Source organism: Nanorana parkeri, unplaced genomic scaffold, assembly GCF_000935625.1.
Source record: "Nanorana parkeri isolate BGI_ZX_2015 unplaced genomic scaffold, ASM93562v1 scaffold1834, whole genome shotgun sequence".
In the NCBI taxonomy this organism is placed as follows: Eukaryota; Metazoa; Chordata; class Amphibia; order Anura; family Dicroglossidae; genus Nanorana; species Nanorana parkeri.
In genome coordinates this window covers 32,251-48,085 of record NW_017308102.1, presented here as the reverse complement: position 1 = coordinate 48,085, position 15,835 = coordinate 32,251, and positions in this window count along the sequence as shown.

Genomic DNA, 15,835 nt, shown 5'->3' with positions numbered 1-15,835 from the left:
CTCCTGAAGCCCCTTTCAGCCTCTTCCTGTCTACATGCAATCGCTCCAGCAATGGCTGTACGTCATTGTTCTAGACCGGCCCTATAACAGTGGCAGCGATGAACCGTGCAGGCGCAAGGAGTGTCAGGAGAACCCCTTTTTAAGTCTAAACTAGGAGCACACGTGACAAGATGACAATCCAACAGCACAACTGGAAGACAGTTATCACCCTATAACAGGAAGTGCCTGAACAAGGACCTTCATGGCAGATTACTCTCATCCCACCAGGTGGCACTACTAATGTGTATTGACCTTGCAAGATTCTACTTCACAATACACCTTCATTGCTATGGAGCCTGGTTTGGTTTCAGAAAATGTGGAGGCACCCGAGCATCACCAACAATTGATCAAAGGGCATACCCCCCAATTACCAATGGAACGAAGTGACACTGCTCTTGATCACATATGTTCACCTTACACCCAGTATCACTTCAATCAAATCATAAGCTTTAATCAATATCAGTCATGTGTTGTCAACAACCAGAAAAAAAACCTAGGCCACCTAGGTGCTGAGGAAGGATCATAACTCGGTTTTAACAACATCAGAGGCTCCACTGGAGAGGTTCCTTCTAGGGATGCACCAATACCGGTTTTTCAGTATCGAGTACAGATATTTTTTTGGTACTCGCCGATACTGAGTACCGATACTGGAAGTCCCATTAAGGAAGCCAGGTGGTGTGTAATGACTCGGCACCTGGCTTCCTAAATAGCCGGGAAGTGTGTAAAGACTCGCCACTAGGTGACGAAAGAGCATGAAGCCAGCTTTCAGGCCAATCAGAAAGCCGTGCACCGCATCATTACACACCGCCCGGCTTCCTGATTGGCCAGCTTCCCGACCAACTAGAAAGCCGGGCAGCGAGTCATTACTCGCTGCCCGGCTTCCTGATTGGCCGGAAAGCCGTCTCTATGCTCCCCCCTTGTCACAAGTGACGAGGGAGCCGGCTTCCTGATACCGGAAGCTCAAGTATCGGGCTAGGTATCGGAGCATTTGGGCGAATACGAGTACTCGTCCACATACTCGGCACAGATACCGATACTAGCATCGTGCATCCCTAGTTCCTTCACTTCCTGCCTGCTAAAAAAGTTGTCCTCAGGACAGGAAGTGGGAGGAAATATCTATAACACAGCAGTAACCTTTCCTCATTTTATCCAAAACTGAAAAAAAAATAAGTTTTGGGTATGGATACAGTCATGAGACACATGAAGATAAACTAAGATAAGCATGAGATACAAAGTATAAATATAACAATTTCATCTGATAAGCCCTCTGCACATTCCACTAGCCATTCTGGGCGTACTGCCAATGGATCTATTGCAGCCTCTTGTTGAAGAGACCGCACCTCATAATATCATTACGGTGAACTTCAATATCTGCATTAACCCTTGCTGATGCCAGTTAAAGGGCCTGCCACCTAGACCTTTTCGTTTTCCATATTTAATCCATCTGACAGTCTTTTCTATCCTACGGGGACTCTACTATTGAGATCTCTGTATTGCGTTCCCAGTTCCATTATGAGGAGCTCCTACCATTCCTCCTAGATTTGTATTAATTGTATTTTATGGAGAATGTAACAAGAGGAGTCAGACCACACAAAGGAGTAGGAGACTCCAAAGTGGACAGGAACAGCCGGGAATTATGTTGGGCAATCTTGCTGTTGGCATATACAAGACATAAAAATCCAGAGGCTGACTCACCAGGTTCCTCCCAGTGGCATAACAATAGCCATAGCAGCCCACTCTGGGGCCTGTTGTGGCCCCATTGAGGAGGCTGATACAGAAAAATATACTGTGAATCTTCCAGCGTAGTCCTCTCCTCTAGACACAGGACCCCTTTGGGCAGTAAGAAGCATTTGCGGAGCTGTCACAACAGCGTGGATGTATTGCAATCTGAACTTCTGCTACAGACTGAAACTAACTCCGCATGCCTATTGCAGTCACAAATCTCAGAGTTTCTCCTCTGCTGATAAGGTTTGTAGTTCTCCAAAAAGGTTTAGAGAAGCTAGAGTTTAAGAAAGTTTGTATTAGGGTTATAGGAGTTTAGGAGTAATTGTGTGCAGGATCTTTAATAGTGTTTTCATAGTTTAAAATATAATTATAGTTATTATAATTATTATTATTGCGGTTACAGATAAATGTTTTATCCAAAGCTCTGCTCACAAGAGGTCTACTGACTATGGTGACAACTCTTCTGCTGCCTGATCATTATTTAGACATAATTTATGTTAATATCAATGACACATTTTGTTACAGTTGACACTGCCAGCTGCTACAAAGAGTTAGCCAGGGGGCCCCATCAAGAGTTTGCATTAGGGACCCATGACTCCTAGTTATGCCCCTGGTTCCTCCAATAACTAAAATATAAGCCTAGTTATTATACTCGAAGTACAATGGTCAATACATGACGGTCTGGGCCCAGATACTATACACTACATACAATGGTGAATACAAGGGATGCACCGATACTAGTATCAGTATCAATGACAATACTGAGTATTTAGGCGAGTACTCATACACAACCAAATGCTCCGATACCAATACTTACCTCCGATAGACAATCAGGAAGCCAGGCGGCACGTCAAGACCCGCCTCCCTAAATGGCTAGGAAGCCGGCTTCACTTGTTCCTAGGCAGCCTGGCTTCCTGACCAATCAGGAAGCCGGGAGGCGGGTCATGACTCGCCGCCCGGCTTCCTGATTGGTAAGGAAGCCAGGCAGCCTCAGTAAGTGAAGCCGGTATTCTTTCACTAGAACTTTGCAGGCAATCAGGAAGCCGGGCGACAGGTAATGATCCGCCACCTGACTTCCTAATAATCAGGGCACCAGGCACCGGTACTCGATACCGAAAAACTTGTATTGGTGCATCCCTAGTCAATACATTAAGGTCTAGGCCCAGATACTATACACTACGTACAATGGGCAATACATTAAGGTCTTGGCCCAGATACTATACACTACGTACAATGGACAATACTGATCCGCTTCAGCTGCCGCGTCTCAGTATAGCTGTAGCTCGCAGTATACTGAGCTTAGGGTGATGGGAGGACGCTAGTTTGAGTCCTCCCGTCACCCTAAGGAAAACTATGTGGAAAAGCCCTGACCCCATAGTTCTCCTTTAAGGTCTAGGCCCAGATACTTTACACTACGTACAATGGACACTACATTATGGTCTAGGCCCAGATACTATACACTACCTATATTGGTCAATACATAACGGTCTAACTCTAGATACTATAAGCTGCGTTATCCCCTTTGCGATAGCCATAAAGTTCAGTGAAAACATTTTTTCAAAAGTAAAAAAATACATAAATTTAGAAAAAGTAAAAACCAACCCTACCGCCCTCAGAATCTGCATGTGAATACAGTCACTGTGTAGGGCATGCACATGTAAGTAAATGACACTTTTGCCACACATGTTGGGTATCACTGCGAACCTCAGCGTGAGAACAATAATTCTACGGGCCATCATTTGCTGTCAACTCTAAACTAATGAGCGGTAAAGGCTTTTCAAATGGACAATTGTAAGTACCATAGTTACGGGCACGTGCAATCTTAACGCGTGACATGTTTGCTATCTATTTACTCGACGTCACCCCATCTTTTATTTTTCACCAAAGTGGGTATTATATTGTGCTTGTGCGCACTAAAATTAATTTTAATGTCTTTTTTTAAATGATCGATTTGATAAACTTTTGCGCAATCATCTAGCAACATAGAAAAAAAAATCAGCTATTATTTTTGAATTCTACATGGCCTAGGCTTATCTATATATACACACTATACTGCCAAAAGTATTGGGACGCCCCTCCAAATCATTGGATTCAGGGGTTCCGTGACATTTCCTTGCTACTAAATATTCCATGTTCACCTGTTACTGGTACTATAACAAAGTGGAAGCGACTGGGAACAACAGCAACTCAGCCACAAAGTGGTAGGCCACGTAAAATGACAGAGCGGGGTCAGCGCATGCTGAAGAGCACAGTGCGCAGAAGTCGCCAACTGTCTGCAGAGTCAATAGCTATAGACCTCCAAACTCAATGCTGCGGAGCTGTTATAGCGGCAAAGGGCGGAGCCAACTCAATACTGGACCCTACGGACTAAGACTGGATGTCATTACAGTTCATGTGCGGGTAAAGGCCGGCGTCCCAATACTTTTGGGAATATAGTGTATATATATATAATTGGGGGTTTAAGCTGATATTCTATCCCCCAAAAAATCAGATTTTAACATGTGTGAAAAATGAAAAAAATTTTGGGGTACCAGGGTGGTTAGGTGAACCCTGAGGGGTGGCTGCCACTGCTGAGCTCCTTCTCACAACCATTGCCAACGATGCCGATCTGGAGGAAAGCATGCAGCCAGCAAAGTCAGGGCGAAGGCTCCACTCCAGCTTTACATGCTTGCTCTGAGTCAGTGACAACACTAAAGCAAGAGGATCGGTATGACAGCCAGGGCTCGGAAGGGGAGGTCAGCAATGGTAACCTCCGTGTTTCATTATTGCCGGGTTATTGTTTCGGATTATGATCAGTCCTCCCAGGTGGAGGAATTCCAGCCGTGGACCCCAAATTCTTCATAATCAGACACCTCGGCCATTAGAAGTGATAGAAAAAAAAAAAAAAAAAAGGTTTTCCTGTTCAGCCCGGAGTTCTGTAATAAACACTTCACATCCTCCCAGTTGACACGTCCTAACTCACCACATGCGGTTTCCTTTCTGAGACTCTCTAACCCGCTCCTGCATCTCACTTTGACACGGTTTACCACACCGCTGAACCCTGCGCCTCGAGCGACCATCCGGTGAACTCCAGATACCCAGCTAAGGGCGCGCACACCAAATACATGTATGGGAGCGGTTTTGTATTACTAACCATCCAGTCCTGATAATTACACAACTCTGCCACACAGCACGGCCGTGTGGCAGGATGGGGGCCCTGGTTTTCCTCTGCTGCAGTTAGGTGATACCCGCAGGTCTGGGCCCTCCCCCGCCAGCCTGTGATAGGACAGTGAGCTGAATGGTAATGCAATGCACCAGCGCACCTACCGTACAGTGCACGGAGATGTGTGAGAGCATACGCTAAATGCGTGGGTACCTTCGGCGCAATACAGTGGCGTCAGAAGGGGGGGTGCAGCCCGCAACCCGGTGACACCAAAATGACTGACAGTCATATTGGTGTCACCCTCCTCTGAAAAGTCGGGCACTCGGTCATGGAACGAGAGCGGACAGTGTCAGGATAGAGGAGGGGGCCCGGCAGCACACCTCATCCCGCCGAGTGAACGTCCCCTACTCCCTCTGCCGGCGTCCATAACCAAGATGGCCGCCGGCAGGCGTCAATTAGATGGCCGCACGTTGACGACCCGGCGGGGTGTCACCCGGTCTGGAGACTGAGTGTCTGAGTGTCACTGTACACGCGCACAATACAATAGCACACAACAAGTGTAAGTCATATTATAAATACACAACTTATTACTACACAGCAGGGGGGGGGGGGGGGCAGGATTATAATTGCACATTATAGTAGTACACAGCAGTGTGTAGGTTGTGTAGTACACAGCATAGTGTTTAATGTGGATGTGTAGTACACAGCAAGGTGTTTGGTTTGTGTAATACACAGCAGTATGTAGTGTGGCTTGTGAAGTACACAGCAGAGTGTAATGTGGGTTGTGTAGTACACAGCAGTGTGTATAGTGTGGGTTGTGTAGTACATAGTAGAGTGTGTAGTGTGGGCTGTGTAGTACACAGCAGGGAGTAGTGTGAGTTGTGTAGTACACAGCAGGGTATAGTGTGGGTTGTGTAGTACACAGCAGGGCATAGTGTGGGTTGTGTAGTACACAGCAGTGTGTAGTGTGAGTTGTGTAGTACACAGCAGAGTGTGTAGTGAGAGTTGTGTAGTACACAGCGTAGTGTAGGTTGTGTAGTACAAAACAAAGCAGGGTGTGTGTAGTGTGGGTTGTGTAGTACACAGCAGGGTGTATAGGTTGTGTAGTACACAGCAGGGTGTAAAGGTTGTGTAGTACACAGCAGGGTGTGTTGTGTGGGTTGTGTAGTACACAGCAGGGTGTGTCGTGTGGATTGTGTAGTATACAGTAGTGTGTGTAGTGTGGGTTGTGTAGTACACAGTTTGTATAGTGTAGTTTGTGTAGCACACAGCAGGGTGTGTAGTGTGGGATGTGTAATACACAGCAGTGTGTAGGTTGTGTAGTACACAGCAGAGTGTGTAATGTGGGCTGTGTAGTACACAGCAGTGTGTAGTATGTGGGTTGTGTAGTACACAGCAAGGTGTTTGGGTTGTGTAATACACAGCAGTGTGTAAAGTGGGTTGTGTAGTACACAGCAGAGTGTAATGTGGGTTGTGTAGTACACAGCAGTGTGTATAGTGTGGGTTGTGTAGTACATAGTAGAGTGTGTAGTGTGGGTTGTGTAGTACACAGCAGCGTGTAGTATGGGTTGTGTAGTACACAGCAGGGTGTAGTGTGAGCTGTGTAGTACACAGCAGAGTGTGTAGTGCGAGTTGTGTAGTACACAGCGTAGTGTGGGTTGTGTAGTACACAGGAGGGTGTATAGGTTGTATAGTACACAGCAGGGTGTATAGGTTGTGTAGTACACAGCAGGGTGTATAGGTGGTGTAATACACAGCAAGGTGTAAAGGTTGTGTAGTACACAGAGTGTGTAATGTGTGTTGTGTAGTACACAGCAGGGTGTGTTGTGTAGTACACAGTGTGTGTTGTGTAGTACACAGCAGGTTGTGTAGTATACAGCAGTGTGTAGTGTAAGGGTTATGTAGTACACATTGTGTAGTGTGGGTTGTGTAGTACACAGCAGGGTGTGTAGGTTGCCTGGGCCGGATGTTGCACACACAGCAGGAATATGACACCCTGACCTCACAGGGCCTCTCTCCAGCTGCACCCTGAGCCCACCTGGCCTATAACCCCGCCCTTTCCTTCCTTCAGCTCCGCCCACCGCCATAGACCGCTGTGAACCCCTGCACTGCCGGGGAGCCGCCTAGCCCTCTCTGTGCCGGGCCGATGGTGGCCACACACTGGCCGCCTGCTAGCCCGCCTGTCACCTGCGGGTGAGGGGTTAACCCCTGCTGTGCCCGCTCCCAGGATGGCCACATGGAGGACCTGCGCTGGCATGGGGTTAACCCTTTCTGTGATGACAGCTGTCACACTGGCCACATGCTAGCCCATGGCTAATCCCACTGCCTGATGGCACAATGTTCACCCTTTTTGTGCTGGCCACATGTAGGTCCTGTGATGGCACGGAGTTAACCCTTTCTTTGCTGGGGTGATGCCAGCTGTCACACTGGCCACATGCTAGCCAATGGGTGATCTGATTGTACAATGTTAACCCTTTTTTGCTGGGTTTATGCCTTCTGTGACACTGTCCACTGGCTACCCATGGCTGATTGCAATTGTATGCTGGCACATTTTTTAACCCTTTTGGTACTGGCCAGATTCATGACCTGCTTCTTCACGGACATAGTGTTAACCCTTTCCTTGCTGGGTGATGTCTTGTCACTCTGGCCACATACTAGCCCATGGCTAGTGTGATTGTACAGTGTTCACCCTTTTTGTGCTGGGTTTATGCCTTCTTTGACGCTAGCCCATGGCTATTCTGACTGTATAGTGGCACATTTTAACCCTTTTTGTGCGGTCCACATACATGACCCCACTTCTGCGCTGGCACGTTGTTAACCCCCTTCTCTTCTGGGGTGATGCCCGCTGCCCCTCTAGCCAAATACTAGCCTATGACTGGTCTGATTTGTATAGCGTTAACCCTCTCTGTACTGGGGTGATGTTTGCTGTCCCACTGACCACATACTAGCCCAAGGCTGATCTGACTGTGTGTTGGCACATTCGTAACCCTTTTTGTGCTGGCCACATAAATCCTGGCACAGTGTTAACCCTCCTTGTGCTGGGGTGATGCCTGCCGTTGCCACACTGGCCCCATGCTAGCCCTTGGCTAATTTGACTGTATGGTGGCACATATTGAACCCTTTTAGTGCTGGCCACATAAATGACTCGCTTCTGTTCTGGAACACCGTTAACCCTTTCTCTGCTGGGGTGATGTCACACTGCCTGTGAGTGATCTGATTGTACTTTGTTAACCCTTTCTCTGCTGGGGTGATGTCACACTGGCCACGTACTAGCCCACGAGTGATCTGATTGTACTTTGTTAACCCTTTTTTGTGCCGGCCACATGCATATCCTGCCTCTGTTCTGGCACGATGTTAATCCCTTCTATGCTGGGGTGAGGTCTGTTGTCACAAAGTAGCCTTTGGGTTAACTGATTGTATCTTGGCACCGCGTTAACCCTTTTTTTGTATTGGGGTGATGCCCGCTGCTGTCACACTAGCCACATACTAGCCATTGAGTGGTCCGATCTGTGTTTTCAGTTTTTCCCAATACTGGCCACATGCCAGCCTGACTTTCTTCTGCTGATGGAAGGATTAACCCTTGCTGCGCCAGCTTCCAGGGTGCCCACATGAACGGCCTGCTTCTGTGTTAACCCTTGCAGTGCTGGAGCGATGCCCACCACCATACTGGCCCACTAATGATCTGGTTGTATGATGGCACAGTATTAATCCTTTTGTGTGCTCGCCTGAGCCTGGCTGCATACATGACATGCTTCTGATCTGGTGGAATATTGAGAATTCTCTCTGCTGGCCGCATACCCAGTCTTCCGTGATTGGCACGGTGTTCACCCGTTATCTGCTGCCACGTACTAGCCAGTGCGCTGATCTTATTGTATACCGGCACCTTGTTAACCCTCCCACAGACTTGCTGGGGATGAGGCCCTATAGGCATGCTGGTCACATACTAGCCCACGTGTGTTGTATTAACCCTTTCTGATGCCCCATACTGTCCAAATGCATGAACTGCGTCTTGCTGGATTGGGATGTGATCGGCCATCACACACTGGCCACTATCTAAACCACGTCAACCACATGGTGGTAGTGGGTTAACCCCGCCTGTGCTGGGATGGTGCCTGGATGCCCCACAGGTGATCTACTGATTTGCTGGCTCTATTTTAACCCTTTCTTTGGCTTCTGCCGCACTGTTTGCGTACTGTGTGTTGACCCTGTCTTTACTGGGATAGTGTTTGCTCCCACGTTGCCTAATACGTGGTCTAATTTTGTAGCATTAGGCCCTTCTATACTGAGATGCCTCTTCCCAGGCGGCCAAATACGTGATCCGCCTCCGTGCTGGCACAGTGTTAACCCTTATGGCACTGGGTCAATGCCAACTGTAACTTTGGCCGTGCACTAGCCCCTGTGTCATCTGATAGTAGAGTATTAATCCGTGCTGGCACGGTGCCCACTCCCAGGCCGGCCACATGTTCTGCTTTCTGGCACATGGTTAACCCTTTCTGTGCACATATACGCCCGTAGGGGCTCTGCTCCTTTTGCTGACCGCGTTAACCTCTTCAGCGGTGGGGGGCAATGCTTGTTGTTTGGTCACATACTTGCCTGTATGAGATCTGCTCCTTTACCGGCAGTGTTAACCCGTGCGGTGCTGGGGCGATGCCTTCAGACAGGCTGGTCACATACTATCCAATGCGCGACCTGATTTTTTTTTTTTGCTGCCACTGTGTTTTACCCTTCTTGTGCTGAGGGCCCATTCACACCACATCCAGATCAGATTGTTTCTGGACCCAAAATGCACCCTAATGTATCCCTATGCTATTTCTGGCCTCTGTTCACACCAGTGCAGTCTGTTCCAGACCGGAAAAATACTGCACGTCTCATTTTGTCTGGTCTGGAATGCACTGGAACTGCGTTCTGGTTGACCATTTTCCGGACCAGATCTGGACCGAAAAACGATGTGAGCCTGCCCTCAAACAGCGCCTGGTTTCAGACCGGCCACATACATGACCAGTGCCTGTACTAGCTCTGTTTTAACCCTTTCTGTACTGAGACATCTGGTCCATTGAGGTTCAAATATTATTATTATTATTATTACATAGTATTTATATAGCGCCAACAGTTTGCGCAGCGCTTTACAATATAAGGAAGACATTACAGTTACAATACAATTCAAGACAAGATGGTAGGAAGGGCCCTGCCCCTGAGGGCTTACAGTCTAAAAGAGGAGGGGGAAATGATACATGAGGAGGTAGCTGTGGGAATGAATTATGTGAGAACGTGATGGTTGAGCGGTTAGGTCGAGGTGAGATAGGCTTCCCTGAAGAGATGAGTCTTTAGGGAACGCCTAAAGGCAGTCAAGGTGGGAGATAGACGAACAGGTTGGGGTAAGGAGTTCCAGAGGATGGGAGAGACTCTAGAGAAGTCCTGGAGGCGAGTATGGGAGGAGTGGACAAGGGAGCTGTACAGTACGTAGTCTGCTTCTGGGCAGAGCACTAACTCTTGTTGTGCTGGAATGGTGCCTACTGTCAGTAGGTCACAAGTATGCTGGCACCATACTAACCATTCCCGTCCGTAGATAAGGCCTAGCGAAATATACTTTCTCGAGCGATGGGGTTGGTTGCACAGAGCAAAGCGTGCTTTGGTGATGAAAATGAAACATTTGTGCACCTCTTGATGGACGTTGTATGCATATGCATGCAGTTTAAAGTAAACACGTCATGGTAGAACTATGGGGCAGCCATGTTAGACCTCTTTCTGAATACGTGAGTGGCCTGGCTGCTATATTACCCCCACTGGACTCAATATATTCCGAGTGCCTGACCTGGGAGAAGTATGCAGATCAGGAAGGTCAGAATTCCCTATCTGTTCCGGGTCCTGGAACCCTGCAGGAGGGTCAGCATGACAGCCAGGTGAATAACCATTTCAGAATACCGAAACAAAAAAGTCATGGGAACTCCAACATTTATGGGTTGCCCCCAGAACACAAGGTCAGGGGAAATTTTCCATTGGAGACAACGTATCTGTAAAAAGTAAGTCAAGTCAATAAGTCTGGCACGGTGCCCACTCGCAGGCCGGCCACATGTTCTGCTTTCTAGCACATGGTTAACCCCTTTTTGTGCTGGAGCTGTGCCTGTCGTTGCTGGACTTGCTGTATTTTTCTTGAAGATGTTTCACTGGTCATCCGACCAGCTTTCTCAATTCAAAAAGCTGGTCGGGTCACTAGTGAAACGTCCAAGAAAAATACAGCAAATCCAGTTGCCTTGACTTCTTTTTTACAGATATACCATGACCAGGATGAATGAGAATCTTCAGATACACATTGGAGACTGTCTTTGAAGGGAAAGACAGTCTCCAATCTATGCTAACTTCCTGTTGTGTCTCTGGGATAGGAAGTGAGAAGAAATCTCCCCAACAGTACACAAACAGCAAAAAAATAGCCAGACTGAGCTTTTTTTTTACCCTTCCATAGTCTATCCAAAGCTAAAAAAAAAAGGTTTTGGTTTTACAGTCACTTAAAGGCTTTTTTAGCACATCTGCACCAGGACGAATCTGCATTATCGTTCCCTTTCCCCAAATTTTTTAACGGAAACCCATCCTGAGGGAAATATAAGGTCAGAGGGAAACTAGACTTGCTACATTTTTTTTGTAGACTCTTCTTCTTTATTACTAGCATATTTTTTTTTTTTCCCACAATACAATGTATGCAGTGGAGTAATGTTGAGGTTGGGCTTGGTGAAAGGTCTGTTTGCCCAAGCCTGCTCAAAGCTCTGACCGCCACCCGTCCTCCTGACCCATTCAGTTGCAGGGAGGTGCATTCCTCGACCCGCAGCTATACATCACAACGGTTCATCTGCATGAGTGCTCCTCAACGGATCGCTCACTGAAAAGATCCGGATCTTTTAAATGGCTCATGGTTCACTAAACCGCTCTTTTTACTATAGTAGCACCCCACCCACTATAATGCATTGCTGGGACTTGTAGCCCTACATAGTTGAAGCTATTCTGCATTGCTGTATAATCATCATACAGCAATGCAGAATATCAGCAGCTATGTGGTACTACAAGTCCCAGCAATGCATTATAATAAAAGTGAGCACTATATCACCAGCATCCCCCCGCCACACTTCCCCTGCTACACTTATTATAATTCACATGAATTTACTTCCCTTTAAAACAGCAGCACAATTCATAAGGCGGAGCAATGCTGTAGTGTAGAATGAGTGAACCTTTTGAGCGGATCTCAGTCAGTATCATGGAGAAGGCACGAGGAGCGGAAGAACTATATAATTTCTGATCCATTGAGAGCCAGATTCAAAGGAGCGAAAGAACCAAATCATTCCTAAATCTGTCTGACTCTTGATATCCGTCTCTTGGGCTCACAGATCCGTCTCTCACAGATGTGATTGGTTGCAGGGCTGGGCGGGGCTGGCAGAAGCCTGGCTCTCACTCTAGGATCATATTACAAGAGCCGATTACACTCGTCTCACTCTCTGCTTCTACATTCCATCCACAGATCAGAAGAACCGCCGCTCATTTTTACTGAGCCACCGCTCTTTCATTCCTCTGAGGGAACCGCTCAATAGATCCGGATCGCTCACGAGCTACCCATCTCTAGTTTGCATGCGCGGGAGTTGCATCATCACAGACTTTCCAATGGCTCAATTAGGAAAATGCCAACAGTGAAAGAAGGCAGTGGCGTCACAAGGGGTGTGCGGCCGGCACCTGGGTGACGCCAAAATGACTGACAGTCATTTTGGTGTCACCCCCTCTAAAAAGTCGGGCACTCGGTCGTGGACCGAGAGCCCGACAGTGTCAGGAGAGAGGAGGGGACCCAGCGGCATACCTCATCCCGCTGGGTGAACGTCCCCCTACTCCCTCTGCCGGCGTCCACCAAGATGGCCACCGGCAGGCGTCAATCAGATGGCTGCGCATGCGCAATGACTTGCGAGGTGATGTCACGCACACGCGTGATGACGGCAGGGTGTCACCCGGTCTGGAGACCGGGTGACGCCCCTGGAAGAAGGTTAAGCGAATATGGCAGCTGTGTCTGTGGAGCTACAGGAAAGGACTGGCCTTGCTGGAACACAAGTTATTTTCACCATAACATGCAAGTGCACATTATGGCAAGGGCTCCCGCCACGCCCCGAGCTCTCAGTTTCGCTTTAAAATACAGTGATGTTGAGATACCAAGTACCGGACTCGGTACCAGTACAGATACTTCTCCAGCTCCAAGACTAGACTAGAGAAAAATTCAAGTTAGGAGGCCGCTTTCATTTGTAAGGAGCACACGGAGCTCCTGGAATTTGTACTTCTCTGTTTTAACGTAAGAGATGCACAGATACCAGTTTTGCGAGTACTGGTACTTGCCGAGTACTTACAAGTACTGATACATTTTTGTTTATTGTCATGTGACAGTTTTTCATGTGACAGTTTTTCTAAAACAATACAGACTAATGATTTCAGGACAGTGGTGGAGCGTCAGAGCCCGGTCCCAGCTGCAACCTTCGTAGTCTCCTAAAATGTGGAATATAACATGGGTGCAAAAAAGGGCCTCAGTCATGAAGGGGTTAAAGAAACCACTGTGGCCTGCCACCCAGTGGTGTTAGAGAGTAGCACAGCCTTGTACTTGGGAATCGTCAACTGCATGTTACGTTGATGGAAAACAATTTAACCCGGCAATTCCTTCAAATATATCTTAAAGTGACACTAAACTCAGGAGATAAATCTTAAAAATACATTCAAGGACCTTAGCTATTAACAGCAATGTATCTTATTTGTGTATCACTCGGCTGTAGATCCTCCAATCATCTCTGGATTGGTGCTGACACTGTCCTTCCTTCTGGAGGGGGGCTACTTTTGTTCCCCATGGTCCCTGTGTGTGTTGTAGTCACCACTCCAAGCTCGCTCCCGGGATGGACTACAATCTTATGTTTAGTTTACTAATTTATATTGCGATTGTAGTCCATCCCGGGAGCTACGCAAATATACTGCTCCATATGCGGCTATGTGTACGGAGCCATTTATTTGCATGTGTTGCATATGGTACAATACGCGCGGCAGTGTGAATGAGGCCTTAATGACCAAGACCAAATGCGGGTCCTGAGGTTACACAGGTTGAGAACCACTGCTGTACAGTATACTCAATACAGGTTTCCATTATGAGGAATTGCAAGGGCCAATAACATGCAAATTGGCTGATTTCCCAAACCGGTCAATTGGAATAGCTTTAGAAGGGAAATATAAGATCAGTTTACAATCGCTCAGGGCAATTTAAGCCCAACTGACCTATTTATACCCTGCGTCTCCTCTTCAGATCAATGGATCCAAAGTCTACACAATTATCGTGAGCAAACTTTCATGAGCCCTTCTAAGACCAGCTCAAAAACATGTGTACAGTTAAAGCGAGGTCACATCTTTATCGCAAACAGAATTCAGCAGGCACCTAAAATGAAACGCACTTGGCAAGACATGGATTCCATAAAATATGTAAGAGATGATCGCATCCAGCAGTCTAAAAATAAAGTGTTCCCAGACTTTCAAAATCTGCCGTGTGTTTTTTTTTTTCTTTTCTGGGCACTTTGCAGAAAGATGTAGCTAAGCAACTGCATTTTCCGAACCACACAGGGAGCATGCACGTCTTCATTTTCTGCAGTTCTTTATGCATTTTGTTGTTTCGTGGAGAATGGAAAACCTGAAATGGAAAGCTTAAAGTGAACCGGTGGTTTGCCTGTATGCGTTCACTTTACCAAGATGGCGCCGCCAAGGCTCAGAGTACTACTGCACTTCACAGCGCTCACACATCATTTCCGAGCAATATGGACAACCACCCCTGGAGGAGAAGAGGAGGGATCCCCGATGTCATCAGACAGACCTAGGGGGAAAAATATATATATATCTAAGGCAACTTAAAAGGTTCACTTTACTGTAGGAACTCTAAGGAGCAGAGCTCCAGCCCAAATATTTTAATAGCCCATTGAAATAAAAACAGCTTTCGTTACAATACATGCCTTCAATCTGGAGCTGTCCTCTGCAGTACTTCTTTTTCGCCACTAGATGTCCTCAGCCTTTCTGAATTGAATGACAGCCAGTGTTATTTAACCCACATCCTGAGCTCAGGCTGTTATGGAACCGCCCTCTGTGATGGGGTCCTCAGGCAGCCCCTGCTCAGAGTACTACTGTACCAAACCTAATGGTGTGTGAGCGTAGTTAACTGCCGCAGTAAGGGCCACTGCCGTCGGAATGAAAAAGCGAGGACTGCTGATGTCATTTATCTGGCCAGAAGAGCTTTAGAAAAGGGAGGTAGCAAAAAAAATGGGCTGAAAATCTCGGCTTATACTCGAGTATGTACGGTATATCGTATATTTATTTAGAATCCTTTCATTAGCAACATTATGCCCCCATCTCCACTGGAGCCTTGAGGAGGTCAGCGACACTCCTCTGCCTTCCCTCTGTGCAGGGCTTGGTGCCAGAGTGGTCAATTGTAGGGCATGAGTACTAGACATGTCTCCCCGCAAATAATTTGTTTTGGATCGATACAGATATATATTTTTTTTTGGATCCGAAATTCGATCAGGTTCGTTATTCAGAGTTCGAATCCGTTCGATTTTTCATTTCAGAGAGATCCACAGCGGGAAGTCACATGATTGTGCCTATAATGCAAGCCCCAACAGCCCCCAAACAATCTGATTGGCCAGAGAACAGTCACATGTCCGTTTTAGTTTTGAACAAAATTCGAACAGATCCTAATTTTCGTTAAAGGAGCATTCAAATTCGGAGGTGTTTGAATTTGGAAATTCAGTTGCGTCCGAATTTAACAAAATTTGTACGGATATCCATTCAGAACGAAAGGAAATTTACATGTCCAATGAGTAATATGACAAGGTAGTGTGGGAATGCTGTTCATAGACTGAACCTGCTTTCACTATGGGCATAGTCAAT